This window comes from Oryctolagus cuniculus, chromosome 19, assembly GCF_964237555.1.
Source record: "Oryctolagus cuniculus chromosome 19, mOryCun1.1, whole genome shotgun sequence".
Classification (NCBI taxonomy): Eukaryota; Metazoa; Chordata; class Mammalia; order Lagomorpha; family Leporidae; genus Oryctolagus; species Oryctolagus cuniculus.
The window spans coordinates 62,616,174-62,631,092 of record NC_091450.1 but is presented as its reverse complement, the minus strand read 5'-3'; positions in this window follow the sequence as shown (position 1 = coordinate 62,631,092).

Here is a 14,919-nt window from a genome sequence, read left to right as displayed (position 1 = left end):
ATTCATCAATGAGAGCTTTGCAGGGTACAGTATTCTGGGTTGACAGTTTTAGTCTCTTTTTTATTTTTGACAGGCAGAGATAGATAGTGAGAGAGAGAGACAGAGACAGAGAGAAAGGTCTTCCTTCCATTGGTTTACCCCCCAAATGGCCGCTACAGCCAGCACACTCTGCCGATCCAAAGCCAGGAGCCAGGTGCTTCCTCCAGGTCTCCCATGCAGGTGCAGAGCCCGAGGACTTGGGCCATCCTCCACATCCTTCCCAGGCCACAGCAGAAAGCTGGACTGGAAGAGAAGCAACCAGGACAGAGTTCGGCACCCCAACTGGGGCTAGAACCAAGGGTACTGGTGCCACAGGTGGAAGATTAGCCTGGTGAGCCACAGCACTGGCAGTTTTAGTCTCTTAAGACTTGGAATATATTTTGCCATTTTCTCCTAGCCTTCAGGGTTTCTGATGAGAAGTCCACTGTGAGTCTAATTGGAGATCTTCTGAAAGTAATCTGGCATTTCTCTTGTGCACATTTTAGAATATTTTCTTTATACTTTACTGTGGAGAGTTTGATTACAATGTGTCATGGTGAAGATCTTTTCTGGTCATGTCTATTGGGAGTTCAATGTGCTTCCTGTACTTGAATGTCCCTTTCTTTCTCCAAATTAGGGAAGTTTTCTGTTATTATTTCACTAAAAATGCCTTCTAATCCTTTCTTTTTTTGATTTATTTTATTTGAGAGTTAGAGTTACAGACAGTGAGAGGGAGAGACAGAGAGAAAGGTCTCCCTCTGCTGGTCCACTCCCCAAATGGCTGCAATGGCTGGTGCTGTGCTGACCCGAAGCCAGGAGCCTCCCCCAGAGCTCCCATGTAAGTGCAGGGACCCAAGGACTTTGGGCATCCTCCACTTCCCTCCCAGGCCATAGCAGAGAGCTGGACCAGAAGATGGGCAGCTGGGACCAGAACCAGCACCCATAAGGGATGAGGACGCCACAGGCATACTGCACCATGGCGCTAGCTCCGGGCTTCTAATCCTTTCTCTCTTTCCATGCCTTCAGGAACTCCTAGAACCCATATTTTGGGTCGTTTGATAGTAGCCTGTAGATCACCAACAGTGTTTTTTTTTTTTCAATTTTCTAATTTCTTCTTGTTTTTCTGTCTGACTGTATAATTTCCTATAATTTGCCTGCTAAGACTGACATTCTTTCTTCTGCTTCACTGAGTCTGTTATTAAGGCATTCCACTGCATTTTTTATTCTATTGAATTCTTAATTTCCAAGATTTCGTTTTGTTTTCTCTTTAAGATCTCAATTTTGTGGGAGGAATTTCTTTCATGTAATGTACAGATTTCATTAGTTTGTCCCTTTCCTTCTGACTACTTTTAAGTGATCCTATGATTTTGAATTCCATTTCTGGCATTTCTTCAATATCTTCACATTCTAGTTTTGAAATGTTGTATTTTTGGGGGGCACCATGTTGTGTTGTTTTCCTTATTCTTGTTTCTTGAATTCGTGCATTTATTATTTGGCATTTGTGGAGATATTCTTTGGTTTCTTACTTTGTATTTTTGCTGTTGTGTCTTTTTAAAAAAAGATTTATTTATTTATTTATTTATTTATTTATTTGAAAGAGTTACACAGGGAGAGGAGAGAGAGAGAGAGAGAGAGAGAGAGAGAGAGAGAGAGAGGTCTGCCATCTGATGGTTTACTCCCAATTGGCCTTAATGGCTGGAGCTGTGCTGATCTGAAGCCAGGAACCAGGGGCTTCTTCCGGGTATCCCATGCAGGTGCAAGGGCCCAAGGACTTGGGCCATCTTCTACTGCTTTTCCAGGCCATAGCAGAGGGCTGGATTGGAAATGGAGCAGCAGGGACTTGAAATGGCACCCATATGGGATGCTGGCACTTCAGGCCAGGGTGTTAACCCACAGTGCCACAGCGCTGGCCCCTGTGGTGTCTTTTATCTTTGGACTATGTGTGGATTAATGGAGTGTCTGCTTTTGGTGAATACCTTGAAGTATGTAATGAGTGTGGACAGGCAGCTCTGTTTAGTGTTCCAGGGTGAAGGGACTGTTAAGGTGATACCTAGTATGATAAATCTATTTTTTTATAAGAGGGGAACTTTCTTCTGCTTTGTTGGCTACTGCAGATTCAGCTCATTTCCTCTCCTCAAAGGAGACCAATGCCTGGGCACTAGCTCCAGTGGGTAGAATATTCATCAGTGCTAGGGTCAGCACTGTGGCACAGCAGGTTAAACTTCCGCCTGTAGGGCCAGCATCCCATAAAGGCACTTGTTTGAGTCCCGGTTGCTCTACTTCCAATCCAGTTCCCTGTTCATGTGCCTGGGAAAGCAGCCAAAGATGGCCCAAGCCCTTGGGCCCCCACATCCATGTGGAAAACTTGGATGAAGCTCCTGACTCTTGGCTTTGGTCTGGTCCAACCCTGGCCATTGCAGTTATTTGGGGAGGAACCAGCAGATGGAAGATCTCTCTGTCTCTCCCTCTCTCCCTGTAACTCTGCCTTTCAAATAAAATAAATATTCATCAGTGCTTCCACAAGGACCACACAAAGGATCTGTGCAGTCCTTGGTGTAAGCAGATTCCCTACCAATGTCCCACACCAGGGAACCAGGGAGCCCTGTGCACGTGGAGCCTCCCATGGTGACTGCCCAAAGTCCCAGCCACACTGTGAGCCTTCCCATGCAGCCTCAGTGTTTTCAGTCCACAGCTTCAGTGTTTACACTGTCCTGGCACACAAGCCTCCCACCATCATGAGCACCCAGCCCCCTGTCAGTTCTCCCCTCCAGACTCAGGAGTCACTGCTCCGCTGATTGCTGGGCACGCTCATGAGCTGTTGCAGCTGTTATGTATATCCAAAATGGCATGCACTCTCTATCGGCTTGTTACAGGGTACTATTACAGGGTGATTGTAGAGAGAAATGTGCCCCCCCTTTGCTCCTCTAGTTTGGCAATTATGCTACCACCCGTAAGGCTCCAAGCCAGTTCCCTACAAGTTTCTCCTGCAGCTTTGTCACCAGTGGCTTGGGCTGCTGTAGTCTGGCCTCACCTCACTCTCCGAGGCTGTTGCCAAGACTCTCAGTGGCTGAGGTCCCGATTTGTGCATGTCCACACTTCCATGTAAGTCCGCTGTGTCCCTTTAAGTTTCCAGGAGTTTCTTCTGCTGTTTTCTCCCTAACTCTTCCCTGAGACTGCACTCTCTCCACTATTTAAACTATCTTCTCCTAGACTGGAGCAGTAAGCTCCTTCTGTAATCTGCCATCTTAATCCAATTGCCAAGGACATTTCTAACATAAATTACTTCCTCATACATGCAGATTTCTGTCATGTTTGGCAGCCTACACTGTCCCAAGGACTAACAGTTCATTTCATTTTCCACAAAGACTTACTCGCCATCAACATTTTTCAGCCATACATTTTATGTATTTTAATCTATCAGATTTATTTATTGGAAAGGCAGTTAGAGAAGGAGAAAGGGATCTTCCATCCATTGGTTCTCTCCCCAAATAGCTGCAATTGCCAGGGTTGGGTCAGGCAAAAGCTGGGAGTCTGAAACGCCTTCCAGGTCTTCTATGTGATTTCAAGGTCCCAAGGCTTGTACCATCTTCCTCTGCTTTCCAAGGCACATTATAAGGGAGCTGGATTGGAAGTGGAGCAGCCAGAACACAGCTTCTATTTATTCAGTTGACTCTTGAGTGCAGCCTCTACATGGTCCTGCATGGGATGTGGTGTCCTCTTCCAGCCTGTGACTGTGTATGGCTAATATACTGCCGCCTCTCACTTCTATCAGTGCACGGTGCTGCTTTGTTCTAAAAATATTTTTATTCCCATTACATGGCTTTAGAAATTGCTATTTGGAAGAATATTTAATTACATGTAATTGAACCAATATACATAGCAAATTAAATATGATTTTCCTAAAAATTATGGAAATGTGAAAAGCCCTAAAAGAGCAGTTAAAACAGCCAGTTAGCACTTTTGGTCCAGTTGCTGTTGGCTAAGGACTGGGTGATGGTGACTTGAATCCTTTAGCGCTCATGGTTATCATGGTCCTGAGTAGTACTAAGGACCAAGACAGAGAGGCTGGTGAAGGACCTAGGTGCTGATCAAGGATGGAGGTTGGGAGGGGACTGTGGTGGGTTGGCTTCAGAAACAGTTATCCTGGCCCTTGCACCCTGCCTGTGTCATGTGGAGAAGTGGAGGCCTTGGCTGAAGCCACCACAGCCAGTGTGAATTTTGCCTCCACCTCTGTGGAACTGTCCCCACCATCTTCACCTCAGAGGTGGGAGCTTGCATCCAATCACCCTGAGCTCAAATACAGAGCTCAATCTTGCAGCCCCCAGCTGGGCTGTGCCTTCCCAGTATCCCTCAGTATCCCCTGCATTTGCCTCAGCCACACAGGTCAACATTCTGCCTCCTCCTCCTCAGTAGTCATGGGAGGGATGGGTCCATCCAAAGCCCTTCTGCTCTGGGTTGGGCAGGGTCTGGTATCTCCCTTAGAGATCTCTGCATTTTGAGGTTCCTCTCCCCATAATCCTCTGGTGCCCCAAACTCCCCCCCCCACCTTTAAAGATGTATGTACTTGAAAATCAGGGTTCAATCATCAGATGGCCACAAAGGCCAGGGCTGGGCCAGGCTAGAGTCAGGAGCCAAGAGCTTCTACCAAGTCTCCCATGTGTGTCTCATAGGCCCAAGCACTTGGGCCATTTTCCTCTGATTTTCACAGGCCATTAACAGGGAGATGGATCAGAGGTGGAGTAGCTGGGACTGAAACTCAAACTCATATGGGATGCTGGCAATGCAGACAATGGTTTTACCTGCTATGCCAAAATACCAGCCCCAAATATCTCTTTTATTTTTAAAGATTTATTTATATGAAATGCAAAGTTACAGACAGAGGGAGAAGAAGGGGGGAGAGGGGGAGAGAGAGAGAGAGAGAGAGGGAGGAAATCTTGCATCTATTGGTTGATTTCCCAGATGGCTGCAATGGGCAGGGATTGGCCACCCTAGACTAGGAGCTAGGAGCCTTAATGAGGGTCTCCTACATGGGTGTAGGGACCCATGTACATGGACCATCTTCCACTGGTTTCTCGGGCACATTAACAGGGATCTGGATCATAAGTGGGGCAACTGAGACTCAACCATTGCTGATATGGGATGCTAGTGCTGCGGGCAGTGGCTGAACCCACTCCACTAAAGTTTCCCTGACATTTTGAGAATTGATTGATATTTATAGCCCTTGTTTCTACTCTTGAGGAACAGTATTTTTTCTTAGAACTATTTAATGGATTCTTTATTTAATGAATGATTAATCTCACAATTATAAAATAAACTGAAAATATGTCATTGTGAAATTAAAGGAAATAATAAGAATGGAAGGAGGATGGAGGCTGGGAATATGCCCAGGAGGAAGAGTAGGGTGGGAAGTATTATGCTTCTAAATCCATGTATAAGAAAGACATGAAATTTGTTCCCCTTATATAAAGGATTATAAAAAAGAAAATGGAATCCCTCATGACAAGGAAAGCCTGTGGTTGAGGGCAAGGAGGAGGAGGAGGCAGCTACACTGCCTGGAAATGGTGCAGGGGGGTAGCAAGAGGAAGCCAGGGAGGAGGAGTGGGAAAAGGGGAACTGCCAAGGCCCAGAGCATCCAAGGAGGATTAGGAGGAAACCACCGTCTGGAGTCCCAGAGGCTGGCAATGAAGGGTCTCCAGGGAGGAAGCAGTGTTAGGGGGTCTAGAAAGGAAGACAGGAGGATCAGGGAGTAACAGTGACTTTCATGGGCAAACAGACCACTCCAGGGACCCAGCCTGAGCCCCTTCCTGATCGCAAACCTCTAGAACCAGTCAGGATCCAGAGTCCTCTGCAAGCCCATGTTGGTTCTTGGGTTTGAGTTCAAACTGACAGTCCACATGCCCCAGAAGATCTCAAAAGGATTCAGTGTGGGGGTGGAAATCACTGACATTCATGCCTAGGCAGTTGTCTCACTCCCTCCTTGTGGGGAAATAGTGCCAACACCCACAGTTCTCCCCGGAAGTCTCCCAGCCTCCTTAACCATCCTAGCATCTGCTGGAGGAAGCCCAAGAGGGACATCTCTGCAGGGATTCATTTTATTTTTATTTTTTATTTTTTTGACAGGCAGAGTGGACAGTGAGAGAGAGAGACAGAGAGAAAGGTCTTCCTTTTTGCCATTGGTTCACCCTCCAGTGGCCGCCATGGCCAGCGCGCTATGGCTGGTGCATCGCGCTGATCTGAAGCCAGGAGCCAGGTGCTTCTCCTGGTCCCATGCGGGTGCAGGGTCCAAGCACTTGGGCCATCCTCCAATGCACTCCCTGACCACAGCAGAGAGCTGGCCTGGAAGAAGGGCAACCGGGACAGAATCCGGCACCCCAACTAGGACTAGAACCCGGTGTGCCAGTGCCGCAAGGTGGAGGATTAGCCTAGTGAGCTGCGGCGCCGGCCATCTGCAGGGATTTAGACTTTTAGTGAGGGTTGGAATTCTTTAGGGCATTCTGCTATGTTGGGCACTTTTTTGCATTGCTCCATGTTCATTGTGTTTATTTCAAAGCTTCTTCAGACAGCAACTCCTCACAGAATTCCTAGTAATTTCATTTTTTGTAAAAAGATTCTTAAACTTTGAAAGGCAGAGTTACAGAGGGAGAAGTGTACACACACACACACACACACACACACACACACACACAGTGCTTCCACGCAGTGGTTCATTTCCGAGATAACCTCAACAGCTAGGGTCAGGAGCCTGAAACTCCATCCATGCCTCCCAAGTGGGTGGCACAAGTCCAAGTCTTTGAGCCATCTTCCTCTGCTTTCCCAGGCACAATAGCAGGGAGCTGGATTGGAAGTGGAGCATCTGGTGCCTGAACTGGTGCCCATATTGGATGCCAGTGCTTTAGACCATTACTTAACCCACTGTACCACCCCACCATCCCCCTTATATGTGCTTTCAAAAGCAAAATGGAGAAGACCAACAGTCTCTGCTCTCATGAGAGATCATGAGATCTCTAATCAAAACTGCATCTGTGCCCTGTGGGCTGGAGAACAAATCTCAGGAAACTTTAAACAAATGGAAGTGAGTATGTTAAGAAACTGAGAATTCTCCAGTCCTTTTCCCCCGGTTACATGGTCTCAGATATGTCAAGGAAGCACTGAGATTAGGGAAACAAAAAGTGGCCTGGTGAGAGACTGGTAGAATATGGTGACCGTTTTTAGTGTCAACACTTCAAAGCCATCTATATGCTGTCTCCAAAATTTATATCTACTTCCTGGACTAGTTACTTAACTTCAAAAAATCATAGTCAAGGCTTTGTTGTGCATGTCCAGTTGGGTGTCTAGCCATTTCAAATGTGTGTCAACATCAAACTCCTGAATTTATCCACCCCAATCTGTTTCTCTTACATTCCTTCTCTCTTTCTTTTCTCTGCCACCCTGTATACCATCAGTCCTTTCTGTTGCCCTGAAAATGTATATCCAAAATCCTACACATTCCCAGCATCTCCACAACTTCCTCTTTGGCCACATCCACAATGATATCTTACTTTTTTAAAGTATAATGAACTTTTAAGTATTTTCTGTTTTAACCTTTGCCTTCCCCTACTTATGTCTCTTTTCAGCACCATACTGATCCCGCTAAGCTGTGACATAAAACATGTTGCTGCTCTTCTCAAAACCCTCTTATGGCTTATATCTGGTGTGGAGTAAAAGCAGAATGGTAGTAAGGACCTGTACCATTTGGTTCTTTTGACATTGGAATCTCCTGCTCACCCTCTTATCATTCCATCCCCAGAATATTCACTTCCTTGCTCTACATCAAACACTGTGGACATGTGTCTGCTCAGGTCTTTCTCCCGGCAGTTCCCTCTGCTTGCATCATTTTCATTCAGTTATCCAAACAAGTTCCTCCTTCACTTCCTGCGGCCACTAAGTGGTTGTGGCAATTGTAGTTATTTGGGAGAGAACCAGTGGATGGAAGATATGCTCTGCCTCTCCCTCTCTGCTCTCCCTTTAATCCATTCTCACTGTACCTTTTAAATAAATGAACTGTGAAAATAGAATTAGTTCATAAAACTTCTATGTAGAATATGAAAAATTATATATTTATATTATGTCATCCAGTGAGATTTACAGTTATATTATTAACTGACTGGGTGCAGTACATAATGGTCCCCAGCTCCCAAGAGTTAATTGTATTCCTGTCTTCCCAAATGTACATTTACTGCTTTTACCAAAATTAAGCAGATTTGCCAAGCTTATTTGTAATCAAAGCTTGCAGCAGGCACTATTTTTCAGAAATGGAAACTGATACTATAATCTTTGAAAATTCATTTATTATTTTGAGAGGAAGAGAGACACATGTAAAATATGCACATAGATTCAGAGAGTGAGAGTACAGAAAGACAAAGTGAGAAAGACAGAGAGCTGTCATTATTGTCATCACTCTCTAGAGCCTGCCTACAACCAAGAACTATAACTAGGAGCTGGAAATTCAATTCAGATCTCCCATGTGGGTAGAAGAAACCCAACCACTTGAGCCATCTCCACTGCTTCCCAGGACCCAAGTTAGCAGGAACCTGGAGACAAGAATGAGAACCAAACACAGGCACTTCAACATGAATATCCTCATAGGTGACCTAAGTGTTATACCTAATGTCTACCACACAATTCCAATTTTAAGATGGCAAGGTTTTGAACCTCTTGATGACATCTTGCATAAAATAGCACATATATGATTGAAATATGTTAGTAAATGTTTCCAATACTTTGGCTAAAATCTTGGATATGTTAAATAATGATTTCTTGAGGTTACCCATTTCAAAGATTGGACTTCTAGCAAAAACTGAACTCGGTATTGGCATTAAATTTTATCTTTATGTTTGGGTGAAATAGATCCCTGACTAGCTTTCACAAAATGATTGCTATAACTTCATGGAATTTTGCTGGGAATTATTAAATACCTATAAAGGATAAATTTAGAGATAATGTTCAGTATTTCTTTAATGGAATAGTTAAAATATAGCTATATGATAAAATAGCAGCTAAAACAGTCCATAGTGATTAGTTAATAAAAATGTTAATTAAGAAGGAATTTTGCCTGGATCTATACAAAAGAACAGAAATTGAGAAGGAACATCATTAAAACATGAGACAGATGAAAAAGAAGGCTGGGTTATTTTTTAAGATGTCTGTGGTTTTATCCCAGTTTGGCAACTAGTTAAGTGTGACTCTTCCTTATGTGGATGGTGCCTCCTTTAATTCTAATTGTGTTAAATGTATGTTGAGTGGCATGGCATTGTGGTGGTACCAGAATCCTTTGTGGCTGCTTGTTCAAGTCCTGACTGCTCTACTTCTTATCCAGCTCCCTGCTGTTGTGTCTAAGAGGCAGTGGAAGATGGCTTGGGTCCTTGGGCCCCTGCACTCATGTGGGAGATCCAGAAGAAGCTCCTGGCTCCTGGCTTCAGTCTGGTCCAACCCTTGCCATTATTTAATGAGCCAGTGGATGGAACATCTCTCTGTCTCTCTGTGATTCTGCCTTTCAAATAAATAATAAAAATTAAAATAAAATTTATGTTAAGAGGAATTCATTTGTTTGCCTTTATTTCTTACTCTTCTAAAACCTAGTCTTGTTAAGCACATAAGACGGATAATACAGGATAAAAACACAAATTATATGACAGTCTCCACATGACAGAATATGTATGTGTGTGTACATGTGTGTGCAGTGTGATCTATGACTTTAATAAGATTTATTCAACTCTCTTAAGTTTTTATAATGATAACAATCTAGTACTAATGAGAACCCTAGTACTTGGGTCATCATCTGGTGCTCCTAAGGTAATTAGCAGGATGCTGTATTAGAAGCAGAGATAGGACTCTGCTTATATGGAATGTGGGTGTTGCAAGCAGTGACTTAACCCATTGTGACACAATGTCCACTCTGAAAGTTTCTAGTATTGTTTTATACCAAAAACATTTATTGAAGTATATTACTTTGGTAAATGTTTCTCTCTCCACCATACATATAATGTTGAAAAGACAGCAATAGCTCTGAATACAGTGTAAACAAAAACATACAGTTGGCATGGTGATTGTCATTTACATATGATATTTAAAATGACCTAGTTCAGGAAATGTTTACGTTCTAAGCATATAAAACATATTGGCTGTAGAAAGAAAACAGTACAATAATTCAAGGACTTAAAAGACATTTTATTGACATAAAATAAAAACTGCATATGTAATTGAATATAATGGGCTATAAAACCCAAAGCAGTGATTTACTTTTGGGCTATCAATAGTGATATTGGAATGTGATGTGGAAATAAAAATCACAGCATGGAAGTGTAACACAAAATTTCCTCAGAGATCAGAAAGTTTGGGTTAAACTTTCTTTTTTTCTTTTTTTTTTTTTTGACAGGCAGAGTGGACAGTGAGAGAGAGACAGAGAGAAAGGTCTTCCTTTTGCCGTTGGTTCACCCTCCAATGGCCGCCGCGGCTGGCGCGCTGCGGCCGGCGCACCGCGCTGATCCGATGACAGGAGCCAGGTGCTTCTGGTCTCCCATGGGGTGCAGGGCCCAAGGACTTGGGCCATCCTCCACTGCACTCCCTGGCCACAGCAGAGAGCTGGCCTGGAAGAGGGGCAACCGGGACAGAATCCGGCGCCATGACCGGGACTAGAACCCGGTGTGCCGGCGCCGCTAGGTGGAGGATTAGCCTAGTGAGCCGTGGCGCTGGCCGGGGTTAAACTTTCTAAAGAGAAACTCCAGGCTAAGATGCTGGGTAAGACAGTTTTAAACTTTGTATATTTTTTCTAATTGTGCTATCCTATAGCTCTATGTAGTTATAATAACATTCATTCATTCATTTGAAATAGGTGATAACAGTTTCTCTGCTATGATTTAAATCGATTTATGTTTTCTACTGTACTGTTTCAATTTTGTATGATGAGCATTTCATTTTTTAAAAAACTATAGAATGATGAAACAAAAAGCAAATACAAGATTTTCAAAAGTGCCTTATTCTGAATGACAAGAATATGAAGTTTTAAATTTTCTGTATTTTTTGCTAAATATAACTAAAATTGCAACTATTAAAATCACCCCATTTTCTGATAGTAAAGTAAAAATGATTTTTAAAAAATGATGTCCTAGGCACCCTATATATTCTCATAGAATACTCATAACAACTTTGTGCAACTGAAGATATTATCTTCCTCTTATGGTTTAGCAGCTGAAGTAGAAAGACATTACTACCATCTCTGAGTTCATTTTTAACAGATTATCATTAAAACACAAGTGTATCTGCTGTTGTGCAGCAGGTTAAAGCCCTGGCCTGAAGCACTGGCATCCCATATGGGTACTGGTTCTGGTCCCAGCTGCTCCTCTTCTGATCCAGCTCTTGTCTATGGCCTGGGATAGCTGTAGAAGATGGCCCAAGTCCTTGGGCCCCTGAACCCATGTGGGAGACCCAGACAAAGCTCCTGGCTCTTGGCTTTGGATTGGCACAGCTCCACCCATTGTGGCCCTATGGGGAGTGAACCAGCGGATGGGAGACCTCTCTCTCTGTCTCTACCTCTCTCTTTCAAATAAACAAAATAAATCTTAAAAAAACACAAGTGTATCTTATTTTGCCCAAGTTATCTGAGCTCAACATTTTGCACTGAGTTTAGGGACTGATTAATTCTGCCAAAACTGCAAATCCAACATCATCTTTATTTACAGCCTTCAGGTTATAAAAGCTTTTAAAGTTTGAAATCTTTTTCCATTTAACTGACTTTCCTTTCTCTAATTTGTGCTTAACATAAATATAGAAAAAAATGTGTGGGGAGACATTGAGTAAAGGATTTAAATAATAGCATTGATTAAAAGGGGTGAAAATCATGGAAACCCCAAGTCTGTTTTCCTTTAGTGTGTCTAGAAGTATCAGCACTGGTAGTTTCTATGTAGAAGTTTATAGTATCTCATCTCCTCTGGAATGTATGAATGATTATAATAGAGGTTTAACAAAGGACACCAGATTAAACCATATTTTACAATATGATTCTTACTCTCTATGAGAACAACTTATTTGCAAGTTTCTGCTGTAAGTTTTTTCCTCAAGATTGTCCTTTAAATTCTTCTACATTATGCAGTACTTTTCTTGCACTGGTTGTATTTGGTTGTTGTGATGTATTGTTTCTGATAAAAGGAAAACCTTCAAGGGGAGAGTGCCCATAGGCAGATATTAAAATAATCAGGTGCATGCTATTTAGGATTTTATGAGTTAGCGATTTTAAATAGATTTCTGACATGTGATTCAGAATTTGTTTAAAAAGGGCACAGTATAGGAACAATGATTACTTTTATCTTGCTACCTGCTCAGGGCAAGGCTTTTTTTTTTTTTTTGAGAGTTTATAGGAATGAGAGAAAGATACCCTAGTTTGCACTTCCTTTCCGATATTCCACTCCCATCTTTCAGCTGAGTCTTCCTGTTTTCCTTTTACTGAATCAATTAAAAAGTCAATAATATTTTATTGTACATTAAAATAGCACACCTCCTGTTTTGAAATTCACCTCAAATAATCCCTTTTAATTTCAGTCTTTGAATAGAATTTTGCAATTTTCCTTTTCATTGGAAATCACTAAAATGAAAGAGAGGAGAAAATTGTGAAGATAGATAAGGGTAAAATAGTAAAGAAAAGAGAAATATGGGTAAATATAAGGAAATAGAAGAAAATAGGGGAGAACTAACATCTACATATTAATGGATATATCATCTGACAATGCTAAATAATGCCACATACATGAGCAATGATTTGAGGCATTACTACTTTGTGGCATTTTAACATAAATAGTTTATAGTTAATATTAGGTTATGTATTTTGATGAGTGAAAAATAGGATTAGAGATCTCCCTCTGTCTGATTTTCAAATCAATAAAATAATAAATGATTTTAAAAGAAAATTTAATTTTTCAGCGTATATATACTCATCATTATTTGTCTAACTAACATACTTATTATACAGCCCATTAAATTATTTCAGTCAACTATTAAATCTTATTTTATTTCTAGAATAATATTTTATGGAATTTCACACTATATTTTTAAAAGCTAAATCTTTATATCCTTTTAGTGATTAATGATTAACCTTTTGGAAGGAGGTACCTTTCTCTGAAGGGAGGAGAGAACTTCCACTTTGACTATGACCTTGTCTAAATATGATCAGAGTCGGCGAACTCAACAGGCCTCCATAGCCTTGGCAGCTCATGGCAAGAGCCTAGGGTGATTACTGATGCCATAAACAAGAGTGTCAATTTGTTAAGTCAACAACAGGAGTCACTGTGTACTTACTCCTCATGTAGGATCTCTGTCCTTAATGTGCTGTACATTGAGATTTAATGCTATAACTAGTACTCAAACAGTATTTTTCACTTTGTGTTTCTGTGTGGGTGCAAACCGTTGAAAGCTTTACTTAATATATACTAAATTGATCTTCCGTAAATAAAGATAATTGAAAATGCATCTTGATGTGAATGAAAGGGGAGAGGGAGCGAGAGAGGGGAGGGTTTCAGGTGGGAGGGAAGTTATGGGGGGGAAAAGCCATTGTAATCCATAAGCTGTACTTTGGAAATTTATATTCATAAATAAAAGTTAAAAAAATTAACCTTTTAAATTACTACACTTCTTTTAAATTTTACTTCTATTTTTATTTGAAGTTTCCAAATGTAAAATGTTAAGATTCTTACCAATTATCTCAAATGAAACCATGCAAAATTATCCAGTGGGTACAATGATCATTTCCCCATTCAGTTTTCTACGATGGTGTGCTTGACAGAACATGGGTTGGCAGCTAGCTGGTTGGAAAAGTTCATGTTTACAAAAACACAATGTTGGGTAGTTTCTACTGCGTCAGCAAATCAATTAAAAAAGCTGAAGTCTACATAAAAATGATCCTACCCTCACCCACTACACACCTTACTCAGAGGCTTTTTTTCTCCCTTCCTTTCTGACCTGGTGGGGCAGTGCAGAAGTCTCCCACAAAGTACTCTTGTGGTCTAGATGGGATACTTTGAGTGTGGATAAAGGCATGTGAGGATGATCCTAAGCTCAGGTATGTCTTGGTGCCTCACACCTAGAAAAATGAGATCTGAGCAGCCCTTGTCTGTAACAACTGAACAGCAGAAGGCCGCGTTTCTCCACTGCAGTACAATCATCATGGCTGGGGGTACAAGGTCAGACCCCAATCCTCAGGTTATTAGTAAGCATGGAATATCAACTGAAGGGGTGCCACTATAGCAGGAAACTTGGACAGAGAAGCAGGCCATCAAGGCTCTTAGCAGGAAGCAGGTTTTATTCCCTATTTTATGCCAGCAGAACCAGAGGATTTGTATATAGAGACTGGGCACTGAACAAAACAGGGCACCAACCGTGAGTTTTCTTTTATATATTTGGTTATACATATTTTGATTAGATATTCTAGGGCTACAGCACTGCCTATATAATTGTTGCAAGGCTGCAAATAGGTATATTAAAAACTGTTGATGTTGCAAGATGGCTTTTCTTGGAACAGAACATTCCCTCTGCCCCCTTGTTCTTGGAAAGCCTCTGCTGGAAAGACCCTAGCATTTCTGCCTTTAGCCAATGATTTTTCTTTTTTTAATTTATGTTTATTTATTCGAAAGTCAGAGTTACACAGAGAGAGGAGAGGCAGAGAGAGAGAGAGAGAGAGAGAGAGAGAGAGATCTTCCATCAGATGGTTCAACTCCCCAATTGGCCGCAACGGCCAGAGCTGCTCCGATCTGAAGCCAGGATCCAGGAACTTCTTCCAGGTCTCCCACATGGGTGCAGGGGTCCAAGGACTTGGGCCATCTTCTACTGCTTTCTCAGGCCATAGCAGAGAGCTGGATCAGAAGAGGAGCAGCTGGG